This window comes from Pseudorca crassidens, chromosome 13 (assembly GCF_039906515.1).
Source record: "Pseudorca crassidens isolate mPseCra1 chromosome 13, mPseCra1.hap1, whole genome shotgun sequence".
NCBI lineage: Eukaryota > Metazoa > Chordata > Mammalia > Artiodactyla > Delphinidae > Pseudorca > Pseudorca crassidens.
Genome location: NC_090308.1, coordinates 11,737,232 through 11,762,808, shown reverse-complemented (window position 1 = coordinate 11,762,808; position 25,577 = coordinate 11,737,232). Strand labels below are relative to the sequence as shown.

The 25,577-nt window shown below is 47.4% G+C and overlaps 1 protein-coding gene across 12 annotated transcripts in view; it reads left to right on the top strand.

The window, feature by feature from the left end:
• The window catches only part of TIAM2 (TIAM Rac1 associated GEF 2), a 231,900-nt gene that overhangs the window by 189,223 nt on the left and 17,100 nt on the right, over positions 1-25,577 (top strand). Inside the window, exon 1 of one of the 12 annotated variants that reach the window (XM_067701704.1) lies at positions 1,731-2,489. The exons of 10 other annotated variants lie outside the window; for them this stretch is intronic. The gene's annotated coding sequence lies outside the window, so the exon portion shown is untranslated. Of the gene's footprint in view, positions 1-1,730; positions 2,490-2,975; positions 2,999-25,577 lie in introns of those variants that run through there. One more of the 12 variants, XM_067701705.1, reaches the window with a different exon arrangement.

The window sequence follows — 25,577 nt, the reverse complement described above, 5'->3', positions numbered from 1 at the left end:
TCCAACCACTGCGCCACCAGGGGAGCCCCCTTTCCTACATTTTTAACTGTTCTTAGTTAGCTCTCTTTTCAGAAATTGTCTGTCTGACATGATCTTTGTAAGTACACAGTCCAGTTTTAACTGACTTTGAGATTATAACTCTGTTTCATATTTCTTCCTTTTGTCTTAAATACAAAACAAGAGTGGAGGCAATGTAAACTATGATGGGTATTTAAAAAAATTTATAGCAGGACCACACCCCAGTTGGGTTTAAACTAATACTCGTAGGAGCCGGTCCTTAGGTGACTGGCCATTGGCCCAGCCCCAGGTGACTGGTGGTGGTGCTCAGTGTGGGATGGGTGGATGGGGTGGGATAGAGCCTGCCAGCTGCAGAGCAGGTTCAAGTGGCCACTGGCACCTGGCCTCACCTCTCTTCTCTGTTTCCCTTTCTTACCCCCTGAATTCCTCCCCCCATTCCCTAGCCACCTCCTCCAAAATCTCCCTTTCCTTTCTTCTCAGTTCCTCATACAAACCAAATACTCAGCTACTTTCACTGGCCTGGTTATGCCCCCAGGAAGCAGTTTCTTTTACTAAACTGCAGTCATCAGCATTTTTAGTCTCTCTGCTCTGTTCTCTCTCTGGTGGTTATTTACTTGTGGGAACCCAATATTGTAGCTCAAATTCATCGTTTTTTTGGAAGCAGTGGATCCTAGAGCATCAAATAGATGCGTCTGGATTGCTTTGTCTTGACTTTTTTAAAAAAGGAGAATGCTAAGGCAACACTCAAGAAGCTAGGCTCTCTGTTTAAGGTCAGTGTGGCTGTGCGGCACTGTCGCAGGTGGCAGCTTTGGGGAGATCGTTAACGCCATTAGGGATAATGGTTTCCTCTCTGTTACGATGTTTGAGTTCCCCATGAAAATTCTTAAGGAGGAAATTAAATTCTTTTCCAGGTTTTATTTTATGTGAAGATTCAATCAAATAAATCTGCAGAAAGTTACCATGTTGAGGCTATTTCCATTTCTATTAATGCCTATCATAACTAAACAAAGGTTTTTAAGATGAACATTGGAGCATCAGTTAGAAATTTAGAAGAGGAGTGAAAACTGCAGTTCAGCTTGAAATTGGAGCTCTCTGAGCCCTAATTTTCATTGCTAAGATGATTAAAGGAAAAAGCAAAAGATATCAAGGAACACAGAAGAAAAAAATATTAAAGAATATTAGCATGTTAAGCATTTGCTGTCAGATTCCTCTCAAGTCTAGAGTAGTTATCAGCTCACCTTTTTCAAATTTGAAGATATCTATCTATAATAATGGATTTCAGTATATTTAAAAAAAATCCTAGCAAATGCCTAGCAGCTACTCGGTTTACATATTCTTTGTTCCTTGGGGAAAAAAGAATCTGTGATCATCCAAAGTGATCACTGTGATGGATAGTAGTGAAAAGGAAGTTTTGAAGAATTAAAAAATAAAATGTCTCTTCTCTCATTATGTTTAGCCTCCTAGAAACAGCAGGTTATATCTAAAAGCAATGCTTTCCTATTTTCCAAACGGTGATTTGGGAGTTTTAGGGTGCCTGTCCAGCGGGGGCTGGTCCTGGGTCTTTCGGGATGGCCCTGGCGCTGTCCCATGGTGCCCACAGGAGGTGGTCACTCCCCAGAGGGGAGACCTGTCTCTGGTTCCTGGGCTTCTCATGCTGGCCCGTCAACCTTCTCAGGGGTCATTAACAACTTTTCAGATAAGACCCTGGTTGAACCCCTGGGCTGTTTGGGGTATTTTTACTAACAATATTCTACACCTGAGAATCAGGAATAATGTCCTTTGAAAATCAAATGCAGCCTGGCTTGAAGAAGCACAGCTGTAAGTAGGGCTTTTGACAGCCCCGCAATTTCTGCAAATGGTTCATAATTGATTGCCGCCATTCTCCTCAAGGGTGCCTATTACTGTCACAGCTCTTTGTGTGCCCCTGTCAACCTCTCCGGTTTGGGGAATTTTCTTTTTTCAATATTGTTAGCAGTCAGCTCGCACTACTGCAATAGTTTGGAGCCTGAAAGGAATAAACAGTTCTTTTAGAAGTGAGGGGATTGAAGGAGTTTCTGGTTTGTTCTGGGAACTTGAGGTGTGTAAAGCCGTCCCCACATAAGTGCCGCTTGCTTTGTTCGTCGCCCTCTGAGCTGGCTCTGCAGATGTGGCACTCGGTGGTCCTGCCGTCTCCCTGTGTGCCCTAACCCGGCACCTTCCCAGAGCAGGCGGGTTCAGGGCATGGGGTGGAAATCCAGAGCAAGGGGGTGAGCCTTCCCCAACCCCCAGGCTGCCTTGAAGGAAGAGCTTGGTGGCGCTAGGAAGCCCTTGTGAATGTGACTTGAAAGAACAGTTTGGGATTTTTTTCACTGCCTGGGATGAGAGTGAGAGAGAACGCGTGTCTTACTCATTTCCCAGCAGCCGACTTAGATGGAATCGTTTCTCACAGAGGGTGCAGGTTTCTTTGAACTTTTCCTTTCTATGTACAGCATGTAAGTAAACAAGGGCTTTGATTCTCAGGGATGTGCCTTCTGATCCAAATGTAGGCATGCTTGCGTGGTTTTCTTTTCTCTGTCTTGAAAGTTGATTTCACTCTAAAATGCCTAAAGACTGTTATGCAGACAAGATAAGCCTTTCTTTCCGGAAGGGATCTGGGCAGTAATCTTCAAGCACTCTTTACAGCTCAGGATTAAGAGAATTTCTTTCGGATACTAGTTGTTCGGTGGCACTGTCAACTTTTCCTTCCTCATTCCAAGGATGCATAGGTCTCTAAATGAATCTCTGAAATAGTTTGTCCTTTTGAAATAGAAAGGTATCAGAAAGTCCTAGGGAAATTTCAAAAGATTTACTCTGTCAAATATGTTTGAAAAGAGAGAAGGATAATTTGAAGACAGTAAACAATTTTATGCTTTGTCAAATTTTCTTGGAGTGTTGTCCGTACTTGTATTGGGCGTATTGCTGTAAAAGAAAATCCACAAGAGTGAAACCCGTTTTCTGTAAGGTAAGCAGTGTTTTACTTCTGTTACTCCTGTTTAAATATTTTTTTTCAGCTTTTTAGAAAAATGTTATGTAATCACCTCGGGTGTAGCTTTGGCAGTGATTATTCTTGAGGTTTGTAGGCGTGGTGTTGATGGAACAGAGAGCACTGAGGATCTGGAGACAGATAGCCTTGACAACTGTGTGTTGTGCTGTTTGCAATTTAATCATGTTGAGAATATATTTTGTCCTGTTTTATTTTTTCAAGGTAGAAAAAAGGGACATGCACTGATGGTTAGGTTTTGGTGTCCGGCATGAACATAACTTGCGTTGAATATTTAATGCCTGCTCACCCCCTTAGCTTAACCTTTTGAGTTTTTTGCATGAATTGCTTTGAAGAGCTTGCGTCTCTAAGAAGCTACAGGAAAAGAAAAAGATTCGTGTGATTTATTTTTCAGCATTTTTAACTATATATCTTTCTTGTCTGTCTTTGAGTGTCCTGCATTATTTCAGGATCTCTTGGTCGTAAGGTGCTTTTGTTAAAAAGTCCAGCGAAAATAGAATTTATTTGTAAATGGTAGTCTTTCTACATGGCTGCCGTTGAATAGATTAATCATGATCCTTTTTCGGAAACTAAACATGCCTATTTCTGAATGCATGCTGTCTGACATAATTCCTATAGGAGGGAACAGAGAGGTTGCATCCTTACAGCAAACCCATTTGTCCCTGAAAAATGATCTGGAGCCTGATGTTCCCCAGTAGCGAGACAATCATCTTTCACAGTGATTCAATTCCGGGTAGCCTTTTCTTGTAGGTGGTGGTATAATAGAAAGAACTCTTGATCTCAGTAGTTGGAAACCTGAATCTGTATCCTGGGCTACCAGGCTTTACCACTGCGTGCCCTGCGGCAAGGTACTCAGTCTTTCTAAGCCTCTGTGTCCTCATCTGTAAGTAAAAATAACAATAGCTCCAAGCCTGTGTAGTGGAGAGGATCGTGGATGACTAGAAGCCCAGACATGAGAGATTGATTATTAGGTGAGCAGCAACCCCGCTTCCCGACGTGGCTCATACATTTGCACATTTTGAATGCTTTCCCACTCTGCTCACCTAATGCACGACTTAGCCACAAGGCTGCCTACCCAGTCTTCTTGAAGTTAGTGTCTGTGGTCAAATCCTGCTGAGCTGTCCCCTGAGATAAAAAAGAATTGGAAGCTGAGGGCCTTGGCGGTGGAGTCCTCTTAGCTCTTTGTCATCTGCATGGAGACAAAGCCTGCCCATCTTTTAGCTTATTTTTCTTAGGTAGACTGTTGTGAGTTGATGACCTTTTCTAAAGGGCTGTTCAAATGACTGAATAAAAGCAGTGTATGTTAGGTTTGCCTTTATCCTTAGCAGGAGTGAGCTGTGAATGAGAGATGCTTAGGAGGTCTTGCAGACTCTTCGCCTTTTGGAAGAGAGGCATCACTTCAGGGCAGAGAGAGTCACCAAGGGCACAGAAGGACACAGGCTGGGAGGGATCAAAGTAGAGCTGAGTTCCGCATTAGCTCTCCAACGCACTGTTCTACATTTCTAGCACCCTGCTTCCTTTCGGAAGGGACTTGGGGGCAAGTTGGTGAACTTGTTTAAAATGTCTGGGATTCATTTTCATTGGTGTCTGAAAGGCCATTTGGTCTCTTTGTAGTTTGCTGGATTTTAAAAAAAATTCCCTGTTTTCCTAGCTTCAGGGTGTTAGCCCCCTGTTCTTGGTCCGTCCTTGATTGTTAGGGCTGATGTACCGGGGAGATGCCAAGTCTTTGCTGGAGTGAAAGGAAGGGACATCACTGCCCTCTTTGTGGCCAAAGATTATTTATACACTCTGTCCCACAGGCTTCGATGCCACTCACAGTGTCAGATGAGGGAAGGAAAGAAAGGAGGAAAACCAAATCTCAGCGCCGGGCGTGGGCAGGCCCATTGCGAGTGGAGGTGTGGGGTGCCTCACGCCCTGCAGCGGGAAGACGCCGAGTGGGTGGCTTCCTGGCCGCAGCCTGGGACAGGAGGGCGTGCCCAGTGGAGGAGGGGACACGGTGGCAGGGGGAAGAAATCTCACCGGTGCTGGCCCCTCTCTCCACTTCCTCTCACAGCCCCTACCCCCATCGACGTGGCTGTGGTCCTAAAGGGGTCTGTGTTAGGCCCGGTGTGTCCCTGGACAGCGCACACCGGCCAGTGGAAGGGGGCTGTCACTGCTGGCTGAGAGCTGTGGGCCACCTGGGGCCGGATACCCAGAAGCTGCCCCCAGCTGGGTGATGCCTGACGAGGGCCCAAAGGCCTGAGCCTCTGCCTTGGGGGCTCCTAGAGCTCCGGCGCGGGGCTGGCTCGCCCAGGGGGCGGGGCCCTGTGCTCATGTGGGATGTGCCCGTGGGCAGGCAGCAGGGGCTGGGCGGGGAGCCCGACGGCACAGGTCTCGCCTCGGGGAGGCCTGGGGCCGCCGCGCCCCCTGCTCTCCGGCTGCACCTGTGAGGTGGGGACCTCAGCACCCGAGAGCTCACTCAGCCACCTTCCCTTTGTGCCCCGGTGGTGGGGGCTTTCCTATGAACTCGCTGGCTCCGTGTTCCTCTGGCCTCTTCCTTCACTCTGACCTCCATTGTCCCCAGCCCTCTGCTTCCCCAGCCTCCGTCCCCTGCTCTCTCGCTCTCCTCCAGGCTCTCCCTTTCCATCCTGTTTTTCTGGGCAAAAGAAAACGTTGTCATGGCGAGGCATCTGCAGAGTCACACAGTGGAGGAGAAGAGGCCCCCCCCCCCCCCCGAGTGGCAGAGTGGCAGCGGCGGGAGTCACCGCGGGCGGCTGTGCCGTCGGGGCCCGGCAGCTGGACGGACGCGCTCTGGCTCTGCTTGCTGACGTGGTGAGCGCAGCCCCCTCCTCACGCCGCGGGGCGCTGAGGCCAAGCGGGGCCCAGAGCCAAGGCCACCCAGGGTGGACCCTGACCGCAGAGATGCTGCAGGGCCCGTCCGGGTCTTAACCGGATGACTGACCCGCCACACTTACTTCTGATGCCGGCCCCTCCCTCCTCTTCCTCCCCTGTGGAACAGCGGGGGCTGTGGTTTCGCTCCTGTCCTCTCTGGGATGCGACCGCAGAGGGATGTGCTGGTCCTTTGCAAGGTGCCGGCCACCCACACCTCGGGGCTGAACAGGGGCCTCGGCCTGCTCCTTGGGACCTCGCCTTCGGTGCGGGCGCCTGGACTAGTCCAGGAGGGGGCTGGGCCGCGAGCTCCCTGTGCTCTGCTGGCTGAGGAGTGGGCCGCGTGCTCTTGGATACGGTCGTGGGGGAGAGGTCGTGGCCTCCATCTATCCCCCATCCTCATCCTCTTCGGCGTTCAGCCTTCTATTTCTCCATCTTTCTTTCTGGGCCTCCTGCGTTGGACATAGAGAGTTAAGAGACTTGAGTATAGCTTTGCTTTTTTGGAGAAGAAAGCAGGGAGTCTGAGTTTTCTCAGGCCGAACCCTAACCTCAGTAAACGCCGTTTGCAGGCTCTTGTGTATGCTCAGGGGAAGCCTCCTGGATGGCAGGTGGGCTCAGAGGAAGGGCACATGGGATTTTGCCCCAGGTCTCGCAAGGAAGTCCTTTTGTCCTTGGATAAGTCATCACACATCTGTGTCCGTGCAGCTGGGGGCTGGATCTGTCTTGGCGGCCCATCCTGGCTCCGAGCGTCTGTGGACGCTCAGAAAATTGCTCAGATGCCTACGTAAAAAGTCACCCACGGGCTTCCCTGGTGGCGCAGTGGTTGAGAGTCTGCCTGCCGATGCAGGGGACACGGGTTCGTGCCCCGGTGCGGGAAGATCCCACATGCCGCGGAGCGGCTGGGCCCGTGAGCCATGGCTGCTGAGCCTGCGCGTCCGGAGCCTGTGCTCCGCAACGGGAGAGGCCATGACAGTGAGAGGCCCGCATACCGCAAAAAAAAAAAAAAAAAAAAAAGTCACCCACGATTCCAGGGAGCTCATTGATCTTATGATGTTTATCCGTGGATTCCCCCTTAGGAATCGATGAACTCTGGGTTCAGAATTCTGACTTGGAGTGAACATCTGAATCATCTAGCTTCTGTCTTGACTTAATATTATGGACATGACAGAATCAGTTATCAAGTACCCACAATAAGAAAAGCGCTGCGTGACATTTCAACTTTGTTTTCATCTTCAAGTCTACTTGGTTGGGTGGGGTTGGCTATCAGTGCTTGATTCTTTTAACGTGCTAGGAGATGGAGGACCGTCAGATACATAACAGCCCCTCCCTAGATGGCAAAACACTGCTAAGCTGAGACAAGGAGGCCATATTGATGGTGGTGGGCAGACATCCCTAGATGGTTAACACCAACTGTAACACTGTGTGCTGCTGTCAGAGCATTTCAGAAAGTTTTATTTTCTGTAATTAGTGAAAAAGAAGTGATTGGGGGGGGGGGGCACGAGTTTAAATTTTGATTCCAAAGCAAAATTGTGGAAAACTCATTTTTGTAAAATGAGCCGCCGTCTGAGGACCAGGAGGGGTGGTCTACATGCTCAGTCTGGGGCTGATCAGGCAGCCCCTGTGTTTCTCTTCTGAGAGCATCACCCCGGCCGCTTCCATATCAGCAGGTGAGCTGAGTCTTAGCTGCTGCTCACTCCGTCCCTTTCTTTGGAAGGATTTACAGCCATGGTTACAGTCTAATTCTGGCGGCCACTGCTTGGGCACCAGGAATCTTTATCCATCTTCTCTGTAGTATCTGCCAAGAATGGGGGTAGCATCACACTGCTTGTTCATTCCTTTACTAAAATCTCCTTCACAAAGGTGCTGTCAGCTGTTAGCCGTCGTTGAGAGCTCTGAGATAGTCCTTTCAGTGTTCTGTGTGCGTAGAGACGGCAGTCGAACGAACCCTCTGATTGTGCTGGGTCAGTGAGGGTGTACTTGAGCCTGAGTGCTTGTTTGTGATTTTCATGACTCACAGCAGATTCTCACCTTTTGACAATGTCCCAGCCCCACGGGGTAGCCGCTTTCACTTTTAAAAAGAAAAAAAAATTCTGAGAAGTTGTTCCGAGTCATTTGGCGTTTCCCCCGCACTCTCCTCTTTGAGTGGATTTCTGTGCCACCCTCCTTGGGGCTGGGCGGCTGGCCGAGGGGAGCTGGGGAGACGGGGGACTCTGCCCGGGAGCCCTTCACACAAGCAGGCGTTAGTGTTTTCACCCAGATCCCGGCTTCCAACTGCTGAGAGTAAGGAAAGGATTATTAGTTTTGTAAATCAGTCTCCTGCGGTTCTTGATAATAGCATGAAGAACAGGACAACAGAAACTGTATTTGCCGCATAAGGTGTTAGCGTCAGGGGAAACTGACGGATAGATAATACGGGAACTCTCTGTCCTTTATGACTTTTCTGTAAGTCTCATATTATTTCAAAATAAAAAATGTTTTTAAATGGCCAAGAAAAATGTATTTGTCACTAACATGGGAGACTGGAGAAAATGGGAGGTGTGTTTTTACAGACGCCCCCCAGTTCTTTTCTCCGCTTCACTCTTTTGCTCGTCGCCACCTCCTTCTCTCTTATTTTGTTGGTTCAGCCCCCAGTGCCCCCCTCGCCCCCGTGGCTCACCTTCCCTCACGCTCTGAAATCCTTGGCTGCCACCTAAGTTCTCTTGTGTTTTCAGAAAATGGATGTCAGATGAGGAAGCCCTTCCATGTGCAACTGCTTAGGAAGTCCCCGCCTGGCACTGGCACAGGCTGGGGGTTTCGTTCTAAGTGCTTAGAAGCCACAAGTGTCACATAGCTTGAGGAGTCCTGCTGTCTTCCACCTCTCAAGCTGCTCTGAGCTGGCTTTGGAATGTTCTAGAATCCATTCCCTTCTCGGTTCATACAGTCACAAGATAAAGGATAGTCAGATGAGAAGCCTGGCCCGGCCCCATGGCCTGGGGGTTCCAGGCATCAGGATGGGCATCAGGATGGGCCCGGGCATGCTCTGCTCTCCCCTCGGTAGCCTTGCGAGATCTTGTATGTCGTGCTTTTATAGATGAGTTTCCAAGATGGAAAGGCTGATTATCCAACCAGTAACTTCAGGTGAGATTTAAAAACAGTCTTCTATGTCTGAGCCTTTAAAAAAAAAAAGATGTTTTTGTTTGTTTTTTTATTGAAGTATAGTTGACTTACAATGCTGTGTTAGTTTCAGGTGTATAGCAAAGGGATTCTTACGCAAAAAAGTTGTAAATTTACATTGTGTCATGGTCACGTTGTCTCTGATGTATTTCAGTTTTACTTGAGGGTATGTCTGTCTGTGCACCCCTTCCCTAGGTCATCACCTGTTCTCCTAACCCCAGGGAAGCATGGCTTTGGTTACTTTGTATTTATTGGTTTGCTATTTTCTAGAAGCTTGATCAGAATTGCCAAACCATTTATTGAACATGGTTGTTGTCCTAGTTTAAATGTTATTACTTCCTTTCTGTTATTTAGTTAATGTTAAATTTTAGAGATGGATTGGTGGTAAAGTCTCAGATAAACGTGTATGCTGTGGGCACTTTTCGTATGAGGTGATTATTTTGAGACACCCCCCCCCCCCCGTCAGTAAGAAGCAATGCAGAGTAATGTAACAGACTGGACTATCACATTGCTGAAATTCAGCAAAAACATTTAACTAAAACCACAAGTCAGGGGCCACGCAGGTTGTACCTGTGCTCACTCAAGGCAGATAGGTAGTGCTTGGCAATACCCACACCCAATTAAGGCTGTCGGGATTTTAACAAATAATTTGATTTTTTTCATATTGTTATGATTTTTTTTCTCCCCAAAGCTGCAATTTTTTTTTTCTTTTTTTTTTGAGGTACGCGGGCCTCTCACTGCTGTGGCCTCTCCCGTTGTGGAGCACAGGCTCCGGACGCGCAGGCTCAGCGGCCATGGCTCACGGGCCCAGCCGCTCCGCGGCATGTGGGATCTTCCCGGACCGGGGCACAAGCCCGTGTCCCCTGCATCGGCAGGCGGACTCTCAACCACTGCGCCACCAGGGAAGCCCTGCAATTTTTTTTGAAACTAAATTCCAAACGTTACTTTCAGCTGAATATTAGAACTGAAAATCCAGGCCTTTTTATGCACGAAGTGGGTGTGGTGTGTTTCAGACAAATCGTAGCACCTGGACCCTTTGTCCCTAACCCCGTGACAGTCTTCATAAGTGACTGTGGGGCGTCCTGGTGCATGAAACCTCGTGGAGCAGAACTCACTGGAAGTCAGTGTAACTGTTAAGCTGTCCCAAAGGGACCAGCCTCGAGAGGGCATGGGGAGGAGGGTGGGCGGCCGTCTTCCTGAAGCTGCGGCGGGGGTCCCACGTGCCGATCTGTCTAGGTGGCCCCCTCGGTTTGCTGGGCATCCATGACAGCTCTGCTTCTCAGTGGCAGCTAGAGATTGTGAATGATAAAGTCGAAATGCTCAGGGAAGTTCTTTAAGAATTTGTAAATTCAGGTGGGGAAAAAGGCTCCCTGCATTACCCCAGGTCAGAGCAGGTGCCCGTCTACCTGTCCCAGTGAGGGCAGCCATGGCTTGGTTTCTTCTGGACAGTGGTTACGGGGTAGAGGCAAGCGTGCTGCCTGTTTTGTGCCTCCTTCCTTAGGGGTTGGGCATTGCTGTCACCTTCGGTTGACTCTGATCGTCCCCACGGCCAAGGCTGTTCCAAACCGCACATTTGCAGTTCACATTAGGAGGGTGAGATACGTAAGAAAAATAAGAGGATTCACTAGAAGGGTTTCATCCGCTGCTGTACTAATTTGAAGAGTAGAGGTTTACCGCTTAACTTGCTGGACCAGGCAGGAGGTGGCCCTGGGTGCCGGGAGCCTCGCTCACTCTCACTGGTTAGTGGACTTTAGGAAAGTCACCTCACCTTCTGAGGCCCTTATATCCTTACTCACTAAAAAAGAATGGGATTATAGTGCCATGACAGTTCCATGGAAGTGAAAGGACTTTGCAAGCTGCCCTTAGCCTGTGATGCTCAGCCCTTAGCGTGCACTGTGAATTTTATATACAGCATCTCATGAAAACCCCATTTTCTCCCCAGCAGCCCTATTGAGTAGATATCACGAGCCCCTTTTAGTGTGAGAGAACTGAGATGGGAGAAGCTAACTGATGGTCCGGTCAGTGGTGGGGCAGCGTTCACAGCCAGCTCTGCTGGATGCTAAAGTCCATTCTTTCCACTCCACCCATCTGACCAGTAAGGAGAATGTGCTGCTGATTATAGAGGAAAGGGGGAAACCACATGCACAACGGTGCATTTAAATACCAGAGACATGTACTTGACTTAAAGGCAGAGCAACTCTGTTTGGTCAGTTGCGGGTATGATGTTAGAAAGCCGGACACAACTTTTTGATTCTTTAGCTGAATTTACAGACGTGGTTAAGCAATGTACATGTGTTATTTTGTTGTTGTTTTGTTTTTGTTTGTTTTTGTTTTGTTTTGGCCTTTAAAGAATCTATTTCATAGAGCTATAATGAAATTTGTGGAGTTGTTATTGTCAACAAATTTGAAATCTGTTGCAGAAAAGTTCTCAAGTCCCAGACTACCAAGTACTAATATCTGATAGCTGCCTCTGACTAGTGATTAGTTTGATAATTTGGAGTGTAGTTTTGTACTAGGTGCAGGCCATATGTGAATATTTTCACCTCCAACTTGTTTTTCAATAGATAAAATTCATGTTTTAAAATCTGTCACTATATAATAACCTTAACATTAAAATAATACAGTATAACTAGTAGATACTGGTCTTTTAAAAAAAAAAACATTTAAAACTGTATGTTGGGGGTACACAAAAGTACAGCGATACTGGAGAAGACCACTTATATCTGAACAGAATTGCTCTTCTCTCCCGGAGCTAGTTGGGTGTCTTCTTCCTGGATCTTCAGTGCATTGGTAGCTGAGAGTCCCACCCTGGGTATATCTGCATAGAGCAGAGGGTCTAGTAATATTGAATTATAATTTTTGTCAGTAATGCCTAGAGAACATTTCTTCATAAATTTATAACTTTCCTGATCTGAACATACCTTTTAATGTTGGGTTTTCCATGGGAGCTCACTCCTTGTAGGATTTATGTAGACCTCCCCCCAAAAAATCCCATTCCCAAAGGGTTAAAGAAAACACTTGATTTGTATTTGTTTTAACATCTTTATTGGAGTAGAATTGCTTTACAATGGTGTGTTAGTTTCTGCTTTATAACAAAGTGAGTCAGTTATACATATGTTCCCATATCTCTTCCCTCTTGCATCTCCCTCCCTCCCACCCTCCCCATCCCACCCCTCCAGGCGGTCACAAAGCACCGAGCTGATCTCCCTGTGCTATGTGGCTGCTTCCCACTAGCTATCTATGTTACGTTTGGTAGTGTATATATGTCCATGCCACTCTCTCACTTTGTCACAGCTTATCCTTGCCCCTCCCCATATCCTCAAGTCCATTCTCCAGTGGGTCTGTGTCTTTATTCCCATCTTACCCCTAGATTCTTCATGACCTTTTTTTTTTTCTTAGATTCCATATATATATATGTGTTAGCATACGGTATTTGTTTTTCTCTTTCTGACTTACTTCGCTCTGTATGACAGACTCTAGGTCCATCCACCTCACTACAAATAACTCAATTTCGTTTCGTTTTATGGCTGAGTAATATTCCATTGTATATATGTGCCACATCTTCTTTATCCATTCATCCGATGATGGACACTTAGGTTGCTTCCATCTCTATTGTAAATAGAGCTGCAGTGAACATTTTGGTACATGACTCTTTTTGAATTATGGTTTTCTCAGGGTATATGCCCAGTAGTGGGATTGCTGGGTCGTATGGTGGTTCTATTTGTAGTTTTTTAAGGAACCTCCATACTGTTCTCCATAGTGGCTGCATCAATTTACATTCCCACCAGCAGTGCAAGAGGGTTCCCTTTTCTCCACACCCTCTCCAGCATTTATTGTTTCTAGATTTTTTGATGATGGCCATTCTGACCGGTGTGAGATGATATCTCATTGTAGTTTTGATTTGCATTTCTCTAATGATTAATGATGTTGAGCATTCTTTCATGTGTTTGTTGGCAGTCTGTATATCTTCTTTGGAGAAATGTCTATTTAGGTCTTCTGCCCATTTTTGGATTGGGTTGTTTGTTTTTATGTTATTGAGCTGCATGAGCTGCTTGTAAATTTGGGAGAGTAATCCTTTGTCAGTTGCTTCATTTGCAAATATTTTCTCCCATTCTGAGGGTTGTCTTTTGGTCTTGTTTATGGTTCCCTTTGCTGTGCAAAAGCTTTTCAGTTTCATTAGGTCCCAGTTGTTTATTTTTGTTTTTCTTTCCGTTACTCTAGGAGGTGGGTCAAAAAGGATCTTGCTGTGATTTATGTCATAGAGTGTTCTGCCTATGTTTTCTTCTAAGAGTTTGATAGTTTCTGGCCTTACATTTAGATCTTTAATCCATTTTGAGCTTATTTTTGTGTTTGGTGTTAGGGAGTGTTCTAATCTCATACTTTTACATGTACCTGTCCAGTTTTCCCCGCACCACTTATTGAAGAGGCTGTCTTTTCTCCACTGTATATTCTTGCATCCTTTATCAAAGATAAGGTGACCATATATGCGTGGGTTTATCTCTGGGCTTTCTGTCCTGTTCCATTGATCTATATTCCTGTTTTTGTGCCAGTACCATACTGTCTTGATTACTGTAGCTTTGTAGTATAGTCTGAAGTCAGGGAGCCTGATTCCTCCAGCTCCATTTTTCATTCTCAAGATTGCTTTGGCTATTCGGGGTCTTTTTTGTTTCCATACAAATTGTGAAATTTTTTGTTCTAGTTCTGTGAAAAATGCCAGTGGTAGTTTGATAGGGATTGCATTGAATCTGTAGATTGCTTTGGGTAGTAGAGTCATTTTCACAATGTTGATACTTCCAATCCAAGAACATGGTATATCTCTCCGTCTATTTGTATCATCTTTAATTTTTTTCATCAGTGTCTTATAATTTTCTGCATACAGGTCTTTTGTCTCCTTAGGTAGGTTTATTCCTAGATATTTTATTCTTTTTGTTGCAGTGGTAAATGGGAGTGTTTTCTTGATTTCACTTTCAGATTTTTCATCATTAGTGTATAGGAATGCCAGAGATTTCTGTGCATTAATTTTGTATCCTGCTACTTTACCAGATTCATTGATTAGCTCTAGTAGTTTTCTGGTAGCATCTTTGGGATTCTGTATGTATAGTATCATGTCATCTGCAAACAGTGACAGCTTTACTTCTTCTTTTCCGATTTGGATTCCTTTTATTCCTGCTCTCTTTCTTTGGTATTGGGAGAAACATGCAGGAAAGAAAGGGCACCTTTTAACAACAGTAAACGTGTCCTAGTAGTGTCTATCTTGTGGATTCCTACAAAAATATTTCCTAAGATAAAATTATTATATGGCAACAATAATGATATTTAATAAGAAGACTTGGGACACTGGTGGCGTTACGTGCGTTAAGAGCAACGAAGGGCAGATAACAAGATGACGGTATTAGTCTGTGGTGCCGTGAAGCCCCCCACCATCCCCACTTCCCTACGGGTCAGGGGAGTCTGTGAGGGTGTGGAGGCCCCCGGCTTATGTTCCACAAGAAGGTAGACCAGGCCAACTGTTTAGAGCCAGCTGAGATGTAACGCTACGACAGTCTGGAAGCTGATCTAAGGTGCCCAAGGAGTATCATCAGAGAACTGGGGTAGGGGCAACTGAATTGTAGTTTTCTGAGAATCTTAGAACTGCTCCCAGGGCTGAGGGCTTGGTCTGCAGCTGGGAAGCAGGTGTTGCCCTGCTTTTTGGTTTTCTAGGTAAGGCAACCAGGAACCCTTGTAGATTACAACGAGAAAGAAAATATAGTTCTTAAGGTACCAGGGCAAAGAGAGAAGACTCAGCTGGGGGACAGTCCGGGCTTAGGTAGGTGGGCAGAGCTGTCCTAGGCAGAGTCATACACAGCCTGAGCTTTGAACCTCAGCGTGTGGGGCCCCCCTTCCAGGATTCAACTGTGTCGTCCTCAGTCTTCTGTTTATAGTAGAGACTCTACCTGCCCAGGAAATTGGAGGCTAACAAAGATTTTTCAAAGCTCTAGTCTCTCCAGAATTTGATTACAATTGGTGTTGTTATTGACACATTTTCTCTTCAAATACAGTGACGAAGATAGAAAAAATTCTCAGCTCAGTAAATTCTCAGAATATGTAGCACTTAAAGACTTTTGCTGCAAAAACTGCTCAATAATATATTATCAATCGCCAAGAATAAAGTTAGAGGCACAACTCTTGAATAGAAATATTGTGTTTGGAAAAATCGGCAGTAAACAAAACCAACTAGAATAATAGGGTTCAATGAAAACATAAACCACTGAAGGGAGAGTTACTGTAAATACACAAGTTTAAACTAATTTATGTGATTATCAGAACAAAAGTAGGCTGTGAGAGAAAACCAAAGGAAGAGAATTAAGAGGGAGCTAAGACCTGAGATAAATACCTATGGATAGGAAAGTGAATGAGGATAAGACAGAGAAGTCGTAGACAGGCAAGTATATGTTTTCCAAACCGTGAGTTGAAAGATACTGGTTTAGAGACTTCTTGACCTAGATAAACGTATTTAGAATGAATGTTAAATGGTATAATCACAATAGACCTTAATGCGCCAAGTCACAGGAAAAGCAAACTGAATTCTCCCACGCATCGTAAAGCAACACAAAAGAAAGCAAAAACTGTTAAAGAGAATTTGAGTCATTTCTCTGAGCCCTGGATCTGAGCCAGGTGAGCACACAGGTGTTGTTTTGTTTGGCTTTTGACACAGTTGAAAGCATATGACATAAAATGGTTTATATCTTGTTGGAATTAAGATGTCATCCGGAGTCTGTAGACAATTGACATGTGGAAGTCTTTTTTTTTTTTTTTTTTTTTTTTTGGGGTACGTGGGCCTCGCGGCATGCGGGATCCTCCCGGACCGGGGCACGAACCCGTGTCCCCTGCATCGGCAGGCGGACTCCCAACCACTGCGCCAACAGGGAAGCCCAGAAGTCATTTTTTAAATATACATTTTACTCACTGAAAACTTTAGAATAAAGTTTTATAGATTATTTCAAGTTTTAATTCAGACTGAATTTCAAAAGAGACATCTTTTTTGGTTGGGCTCAGCTCTTTATCAGGGACTGGCAGACGTCTCCTGTGAAGGGCCAGGTAGTAAATATTATAGGCTCTGGCAACCACTTACCTCTGCGTGTCAGTGCGGAAGCAGCCATAGACCATAGGCAGATGCGTGAGCGTGGCTGAGTTCTAATAAAACTTTATCCACAAGGACAACAGGCAGGCTGGGTTTGGCCTGAAAGCTGTCGTTTGCTAACTCCTGCTCTGATGGTCCGCCCTTAGCTCACCTGCTTGTTTCAGGGTGGGGTCATAAGAGTCTCTTTTATACCATTTTTGCGCTCAGAAGTCAAGGAAAAATTCTGGCCCACCCGCATCTTCCCTGATGCGCAGGTTTGACTGCACATCAGAAGGAAGCCGTATCTTTCTTTCTGGGTGAAAAATGGGAAAGAGAGAACACGGTACCTGGCATAGGACCTGGTAGATAGGCTGAGCCGATTCTTGTGAATTACATACGAGTGATATTGAAACACCCGATACTTTATGTGAAAGAAGAGGCTGCTCGTGTAGAAACGCTGCCCTAGCCCTTGAAACATCCTTGGCTGAAAGACCGTATCTTATTCATCCCTGAATTGAGACCAAACTCCAGTTAAATAAGGAAACTGAGCAGAAGGCAGGCAGCAGGCCTGTTTCACGCGGGCTCTGGATCGATGGCTCCCTCCCCGAGGGCGTGACTCTGGCCTGGGAGCCACGGAGCCACACACGTGGTGCTTCCCCACCTCCGGGCACACAGCTCGGACCTGCCTTCCCGGGTGTGTGTCTCCTGAGGACGGGCGCTTCCTGCTTGGTACACACAGGTGCCCTCTGCCTTCTCAAACGCTGCGTCCTCTCTGGACGGCCGCTCTCCAAAGGTGAAGTTCGTCTCCTTCTCTGCCCACCTGGTGAGGCTGCAGCCCGTCCCACCGGCCCCCCATAGCCTCCTCTGGTTGCGGCTTTCCCCAGAGCCCTATGCCTCTGTCCAGATACTGTGGGCTACACTTTCTGTCATCCGTCCGTGTCCTTGTTGCCTCTCTCTGCCCTTCCTCTCACTCCACCTGATAGTCTTACACGAAGGTCAGAGTTTTCCTCTTTTGTATTCAAGCTTCATCTCCAGCACCTAGAACAGAGCCTGGCATGGAGGAGGTGCTCAAAGAAAAGTTAGTAAATAAATGGAATTTGATTTCTCTGGCCCTTCCTTCAGGGAACTCAGAGGAAATGTCTCCTTCTACACTTGTAAAAACAACAGAACTTGGAAAATTAAACTCCCTGTGCATATTATAACTTTTATGGAGCCCCTGGCCTCTGTTGATCTCTTGCACTGTGCTAAGTAGTTTTACATGTTTCACCTCATTAAATCCTCTCAACGACCCTTTGAAACACGGTCCCTGCTTTATAGGTGAGCAAACTGGGTCAGGGAGGAGTGCGTCAGGACTGGTGATCGCCGTGGCCAGGGTGGTCACTCTAGAACCTGTGTGTTCAAGTCTCCTGTCTTGGAAAAAGTAACTGTCTCAGAAAGCTTCGCCCAGAGCATGCGCTGAGGCCCTTAGTGAAGGTGAGCTTCACACTCATGGGGGGCAATAACAGGACAGAGCTCACGTGACAGGTGCACACCCCACCCTCTCTAATGCTATCCCAGCTACTCACCCTGCCACCTGCTGTAAGGTGTGTACCTAAGGGTGGCCCGCGAGCCTGGCACACACTCCAAGTGGGTTTCCTCTGCCGCTCCCCTCCCCCGAGAGCAAGGCCTCCACCTCTGTCTCCTGCCCCGTCTCCCCATGTGACCTGACTTGGCCATGGGCCACGGCTGGGCTGGCCTTCAGTTCTTGGCCCCCTCCCCAGCCCCAAACTTTGCTTAGGGTGGGTGACTTTGTTTCCCTTGAGTCCATCCTAGCTTCCACCTTGCTTTCCCTGACCGTGCTCCGACCACAGAAAGTCACCCTGTTCTGTTCCCAGGCCCCTGCGCTGCTTTGGGCACCGATCGACCTTGACTGACTCGCTGCCAGTTTGTCTTCCCAGCTGAACTCTGGGAGCTGTGAGCCCAAGGACTGTCAGTCTCGTCCATCACTGTGTCCTCCTAGAAACAGGCTGCCTCTGCCTCAAATCGTTTTTGTAAAGCATCAGGAAAGGATTCCGTTAAGAAATTTCTTTTAAAAATTAAACCACTATAAAAAATGAGAAGATATAGATAAGCCAAAGATTAAAATGAAAATAACTTGAAATGCAGTGTTAACCACCGCATTTATGATATATATTATCCCGTTAGAAAAATCTATGCACATATGTTTACATGCAGTAGATATACATAAAAGTTACTTTCCAAAATTCAGACCTACCTTCTTCCCTTTCCAATAAATCATGTCCTTTTTTGGTCAACAGATGCCGATTTCTCCCATCATTGGTAATTGCTGCATAGATTTCATTGCATTTTTGTACCATAATTTAAGTTAATCTTTGCCTTTCAACATAAAATAAGAACTCTCATCTGATACGTTTACATTTAATTTTACATCTTTTAATTTCCATTCTGCCTTTGGAAGTAGAACTGTCTGGTCTAGAAAACAGATTATGAGCATTTTCTCATTCTTCTTGTACCATTTTGTTAAGAATAAGAAAATCTCAGGCCATTTCTCTAGAGTTTTTAATCCAAGGATTGTATCACTATAAAGTGAATGACTATCACAGATATAAAAATCATCATCTTGGGTCTGTTTGTAGCCTCCCCTTCACCCTGCCAAGGTGGTGAATACGACCCTCTTCCCCGCCTCTTCCCTCCCCCTCTGCTGAGACCCCCTAGGATAGACCAGACCCTCTCACCTAGCCCGTGGGCCCGGCCAGCCGCCTCTGAGCGCGGAGCAGAGTGTAGGCTAGGAATCCTGACCTGGCAGAGGTGGGGCAGCACGGGGTGTCTGTGGCTGGACCTGTACGTGGGCGATCCAGCTTACCTGGAATCCAGCCCATCGTCTGGCTGTCTGCCCGTTAGCCTTTCCGGGGAAGCCATTCACCCTTGGTGATCCTTCTGGATTCCCTCTGCTGGGAACATTTGGGGATAATGTCAGATCTTTCTGTAAGTTAGAGACTTTAATGGATTACAGAGTCAATGGAGAAAAAGTCCTTTGTACAATTTTTAGTTTTTTTTTTCCCCCACCAAAGGGAGCGTTTCTGACTTAATTTGCTAGGATGTAAGCCCTGACTCCGTAGCTGCACTCTGCGGTGGTTTACTGACGTGACTTCTCATGCCCTGGACAGTGAACTGGGGGACCTGTATGAGCACAGCTGAGCACACAGCATGCAACCACACCTTTCCAGGCCTAGGCTGTCCCCGAGGACAACTGACTGTTTGCCCAGGGCCTACAGCTTCTTATTTTTTTTTCCAGCATTCTTTCTAGGGATGGTAGAAATAGTAGAATCTGGTTCTTCTGATTGGAATCCTGGTAGGATGAGCCTCTGCAGACGTGACCCAGCCCGGGCTTCCATCCCTGTCAGTGGCCCAGCGGGAAGGGCTGGTCTGTGTGACGAAGGGAGAGGAGGACATGGGTGGCAGCTGGGGGTCACATACTGTGTAGGACCAGTTGACCAAGCAGTGTGGGGTGCCCTCCCTTCTAGGTCCGTGTCTTGGCCGAGTCCATGACTGACCTCCCCTCTAAGTTAACCTCCTTTTCCTCTAAGCCGGGGATTCAAAAGTCGAGCGCACTGCAAATGCTGTCATTTACCTTTCAGCATTTCCCTGCAAACTATTACCCGCAAATTATGCAGCACTTTTAAACCGTTTTTCTTCAGCTGAAAGTGTTTTTGGAGTCCAAGTCAGACAACAGATGCCTTTGACAAAAGAGTCTGCAGTACCCGAGGCCCCTAAGTGAGGACAGGATTGCAAACTGAGCCCGGAAAGGCGGGGCAGAGCTGAGCCGCTGACAAGGTGCAGGGCTCCTGGTGGGCACTGATATTTCACGGAGTAGCTCCGAAACCTCAGTCGTCGTCCGGGAATAGTTCGGGATAATGTGATGTACTTACCCCAGCTTAGGTTTCAAAACCCACAGGGAAATTGAAAAGCCTCAGGTAGCAGTGTCTTCAAAGAAGAGCAAAGCAAACATCAGAGTAGTTCTGCTCAGGGGAGCAGATCTTAACTAACCCAGGCCAGGAGGAGCTGCCTGATGCTTCGGATGAAAAGTATTGATCCGAATGGAGGTTAAAAGGGTCACCTACGGGATTCCAAGCTTGTTTCAGAAAAAGGCTCAGCCCCCGCCTTCCTCCAAAGAGAATCCGGGGCAGGGCGCTTGGTCATCCTGAGCAGTTTCATTGCCACCCCCAAGAAATGGGGCTCCTGAAAAAGAGACACATTGCAGCCCTAATACAGGGAAGCAGGTGTCCGTATTCACACGTTTAAGACACAGAAACAAAGATAACTCTGTTTTAGATGTCTTTCCCTGCCAACTTTATCAAGGTATAGTTGACAATTAAAAATTATATATATTTAAGGTGTACAACTTGATTTGATATACGTATACGTTGTGATGGTTATCACGGTCAGGTTAATTAACACACCCATCACCTCACATAGTTACGTTTTGTTTGTTTTTGGTGAGAACACGGAAGTGTGACTTTGAATTCAGAGGTCTTGAGTGAGATGTCCTCATCTATAAATGAGATCAAATCACTTTCAAGCAGGGATCAGCCTTAGTGAAAACTGAAAAGCCTGAAAAAAAATTTTGTGGGTCAGTATCACTACTATTTCATATAGCATAGTTTTAGGGAAGTCTGTTTTCGTTAAATTTTTTTTTTTCCTTTTTTTTTTTTTTGCGTTACGCGGGCCTCTCACTGTTGTGGCCTCTCCCGTTGCGGAGCACAGGCTCCGGACGCGCAGGCTCAGCGGCCACGGCTCACGGGCCCAGCTGCTCCGCGGCATGTGGGATCCTCCTGGACCGGGGCACGAACCCGCGTCCCCTACACCGGCAGGCGGACTCTCAACCACTGCGTCACCAGGGAAGCCCTGTTTTCATTAAATTTTAAAAATGAATTCATGAGGAAAAGATCTGTTTGATGCTTTCTTATAGAAGGCAAGGCCCCCGATGAACCCAAGGTTCTCAGCATTGATCACTACGAACTGGGAAATACCAGTCTGAGTTTCAAGTTCCAGTGTGGTTTTTGTTCTGCACAAGCACACACTGTCTGGCTACTGAGTCCACATGCGTGCCCAGCCCTGATTTGTGAACATGTCTCTTGCTTTACAAGCAGCATCCCTGGGGATGGAGGGGAGCGGGGATTAGCCTAACAGAAGTCACAGTTGTGTGCAGATGTGGGGAGCTGCCTTTGCTTCCCTGAGCAGAGGTGGCCTCCAGGGGCCGGTGGCTGCATCCCGGGCACGCCTGGGGTGTGTCTGGATTCTCCTGGGGCCGGGAGAGCCCTGACGGCACTGTGAGCAGAGGCAGCCAGAGAAGCAAGCCTGTTTTGCCCGTGCTCTGCCAGATACCAAGGAAGTGGTCGGCACCGTCAGACAGCTCGAGCGTAGGAGGAACCTGTTCCGTCAGGTGCTGCCTTCGCACTCGGCACTTGTAGTCTCAGCCGGTCGCATCGTCAGGACCGAATGCCTGATAGTTCTAGGAGAACACCGCCCCCTGAGTTTGTCTCGTATACAGCAAGTGCTCAACAAATCCAAGTTCCCCTTTCTCCGTGGTCCAAATGGCAATTTGAGGGGTTACCTGATGGGCTAGGTAATGCTTCCTCTGTCTCATCAATAAGGAAATTGAAGGTGCAGCAATGAGTCTTGCCCAGCACGCATGGAGGACTGTGGGCAGGGCCAGGGCTGGAACTCGGTTCCTCTCAATCTTGTCTGTGCTTTTCACCTCCATCACCACGCGTACGTGTGAAAATAGCCCAACCGAAATAGTCGCTGTTCCTAGAAACTGCTTATCAGATACACCCAGAATTCTACCTTTAGCAGTTCAATTTTAAAACCATTGCTAAGAACGGAGGAAATGAAATATAACCAACCAAGTGACTCTTTCAGATACGATCTAAAGACGTAGGTACAATTACTCTTCTCCTTCTAGTGGCTCTGCCCTGTTGGATCCCAGGTAATCCTCACAACCTTCCCTAGACAGCAGCTACGGTGACTTCGTAGCACTTGAGCACTTCATTATGAGCCCTACCTTCAAAAGTGCATTTGCCGTGAAACTCTCAGCTAACATTTACTTTTCCAACTTAATCTTACCAGAAGCGTTCTCAACATGAATTCTGATTTTCTAAAATGGCAAGATACTTTATTTTTAAAATCTCGTTATTTTAACACTGCATTGTTAGGTGCGATTTTTGACATCCCAGCAAGGCAAAGCTGCATCTCACCAGCTGCCGTTTCACTTATGGTGCATTTTGTCAGATCTTATTTTATACAGTATATGTGAGCTATTAATGTGGATCCCACAGCCCTGGAAACCGTTGTTTTTCAGGATTGCAAAGTTGTATTGTCTGAGCTTGTGGTGCAAATACCAGTATAGAGATTTCAAATAAGTAAGTTTGAGAGTCTCAGTATTATTATCTTGGGCTGTTGGACCGTGAGTGAAGCCAAACCCAGAACACCAGGCGCACAGGTATGATTCTGCCTATTTCCTCTTTATCTCGTGAGCTCAGTCCACACACCTTTTACGTGGCCATCCTGTGGTGCAGACCCTGGGGACAACATGATCCTCCCAGAAACCGCAGGCAGAATGCTCTCTCTACTGATGGGTAGACCAGTAGTTCTCATGTGAGTCACACAGCAGCATACCTGGGGCCCCAAAGATTCTGATTCAGGTGGTCCAGCTGTGGGTGTTTTTTAATAGCCCCTCCCAGAGAGCAAACGTGTGACCTGGCTTGAAGTCACCTGCTTCGTGGGAAGCAGGAAGAGGAGGACAGAATTGGGGCTGGTTTGGTGATGTTCCCTTGTGCTCCATCGTGAGGCTCATGTCCTGGAAGAGAAGGAAAGCCACCTTTTGGCTGCACTGCTCTGTTTGGCTTTTGCTGTGTCGTCAGGCTTCTAGGGTAAGACCGAACAGTTTGGAGTTTCTTCAATAATGAATCATGAGATTTGGTTGTTTCAAACATGTTATGAGACATTTTGATAGGTCACGTTGCATTCTAATTGTGCTTTAACATCCACGTCTGTTTTCTTTTTTAAAATTAATTTATTTAATATTTATTTTTGGCCGCGTTGGGTCTTCGTTGCTGCGCGCGGGCTTTCTCTAGTTGCGGCAAGCGGGGGCTACTCTTCATTGCAGGCTTCTCACTGCAGTGGCTTCCCTCGTTGCGGAGCACGGGCTGTAGAGCGCAGGCTCAGTAGTTGTGGCTCACGGGCTCTAGCTCACAGGCTCAGTAGTTGGGGCGCACGGGCTTAGTTGCTCCGCGGCGTGTGGGATCTCCCCGGACCAGGGCTCGAACCCATGTCCCCTGCATTGGCAGGCAGATTCTTAACCACTGCACCACCAGGGAAGCCCCATGTCTGTTTTCTTGTTCTTTGAAAGTTTACTCTGAGTGAACATCTTCTGATAGGCATTACCAGCAATATGCTAGTGTTATAGTTAAGGATAAAAACAAGGGGATGATATGTGTACTTAAGGAGGATCATTAGTGCTTACACATGCTTCAACTGTTTTAGAAGTAAATCACTTCAGATGTGTCTGTGTGTCTAGTTGGAGGTTTAGTATCTGTTACATGGTTGATTTAACTTTTGCACCAAGATTAATGCCAAAATACAGGAGAAGCAATTATATGAAATAGGCCAGCAGTCTGGGAGTTCTCATCGTAGACATCTGCGGGGGCCCCGCTCTCACCCCCCGCCTTGAGTTGGGCTCTTTATGTTACTGGGCTTATCCCTCCGCCACCACCACCTCCCTCCACCCGCCGCCTTTGGCTCATTCCGTGGTTCTCCCTTGGTACACGCTCCTTCCAGGACCAGTTACAATCCACTCTTCACTGAAGCCTTCCAGACAGCCTGTTCCAACATGATGCTCTCATTCGTCTAACGTGTGTCACATTTCTCGTTTGTTCCACACAGGCTCGTGTTGGTTTCCAGTCTGCCATAGGCTGTGCTTTGGTGTTTCTTGGCAGGTCTTATCTCCTTGTGCAGGGGCTGGTTTCTATTTCTTTGGAGGCAGAGCAATTGGTTCCCACCAGATTGAACTGAAAGTCTAGCCAGAACATCAATGCCAAGTGTCAGTGTCGTCTGCTCCCATCATATGAAGACACCATGTTGAGGAAAGGCGGGTGGGGCGTAGAACAGAGGAGGAGAGGAGAAGGGAGGCACTTCGGTGTGTCAGGTGGCAGCTTTGTAACAAGTTGGCCGCTGAGGTTGACCAATGTGCTGTGTGGCTTGTTACCATCCTGAAATATCCAGGCAAAGAAAATGAATTCAGTGAGAATGAAGAGGTGCTTCTGACTGGGGCAGCTTTTGACCCGAGACAGCGTGATGGAGATCAGGCATGGAGACGTCTAGCTGAAGAAAGGAGAGTTTTAGCTGAGGGACAGAAAGTTGCCAGAGATGGATGGATACTGGTCATTCGTGTCGGGACTAAGCTGCTCTGTTATTCAGTCATCACGTCGGTGCACCAGAGGTGGACTCAGCACTGAGCACTTGGGGGCGACGGCAGAGAAAGGCAGGACCCTGCCCTTGGCTGGCTTACGGGCTGCTGGGTGGTAAGATGGGCTGGAGCTTGTGTGTGGGAGGAATGGAAAGAAAGAGGAATAAAAAAGATACTTTGAGTGTAATCTGATGGTGCTCCAGGCAGGTAGAGGCATAGAGGAGGAGGCACATTTGACACCTGAAAGCGTCAGCCTGAGGCAGGAGTGTACACATGGCTTCCCCTGGAGAAGGCTTTTCATGCCGTGCTTAAGTCTGAGCAGGAGCTTGCACAGAAGGCTGTTCACCCCCGCAGGCGTTCCCGCTCCTTCTTGCCATTTAACGTGTGTGATTCTGTTCCCGCTACCTGGAATGAGAACCCTCCGTGCCCCCACGTCCTGGGTCTGACACGTCTGCTTCCCGCTCAGAAGCTGCTCAAGTCTCCCTCCTCCGCGAAGGTTCCCACGGAGCCTCGCCAGGCTTCCCGTGTCATCTGCTCCCCGGGCTCTGCCCCCCTTCGGCGTGGGGACCTTATCTTTCCTACACATCCTGCCCTCTACTGCCATTCCTAGCTGATGCAGCGGCTCACACTCTCACTCCTAATACTGCTACTTGGCCTGAGGCTGCAGAGCTCCAGGGCTGGGTTTAGGGGCAGATCTAAGGCCCTTGTGGTCAGGCCATCCTAAAACTGCTGCCCTGCTGCCCCGTTCCTGAGTCTCTCCGGGCCGTTTAGTGTGGGAACTGAGCTCTGTTAGGCCAGCCATTGAGGGGACAGAGTGGACCGGATGAGTCTGTCTCTCATTGTGCTTTCACAGAGCCATGACCTTGATTTTAGAGCAACCTCAGCCGTATTGCAGAGGGTTAGCTCTGCCTCATTCTCTAGTCTCAGCACTAAAGAAGCATCTGTCAGACAGC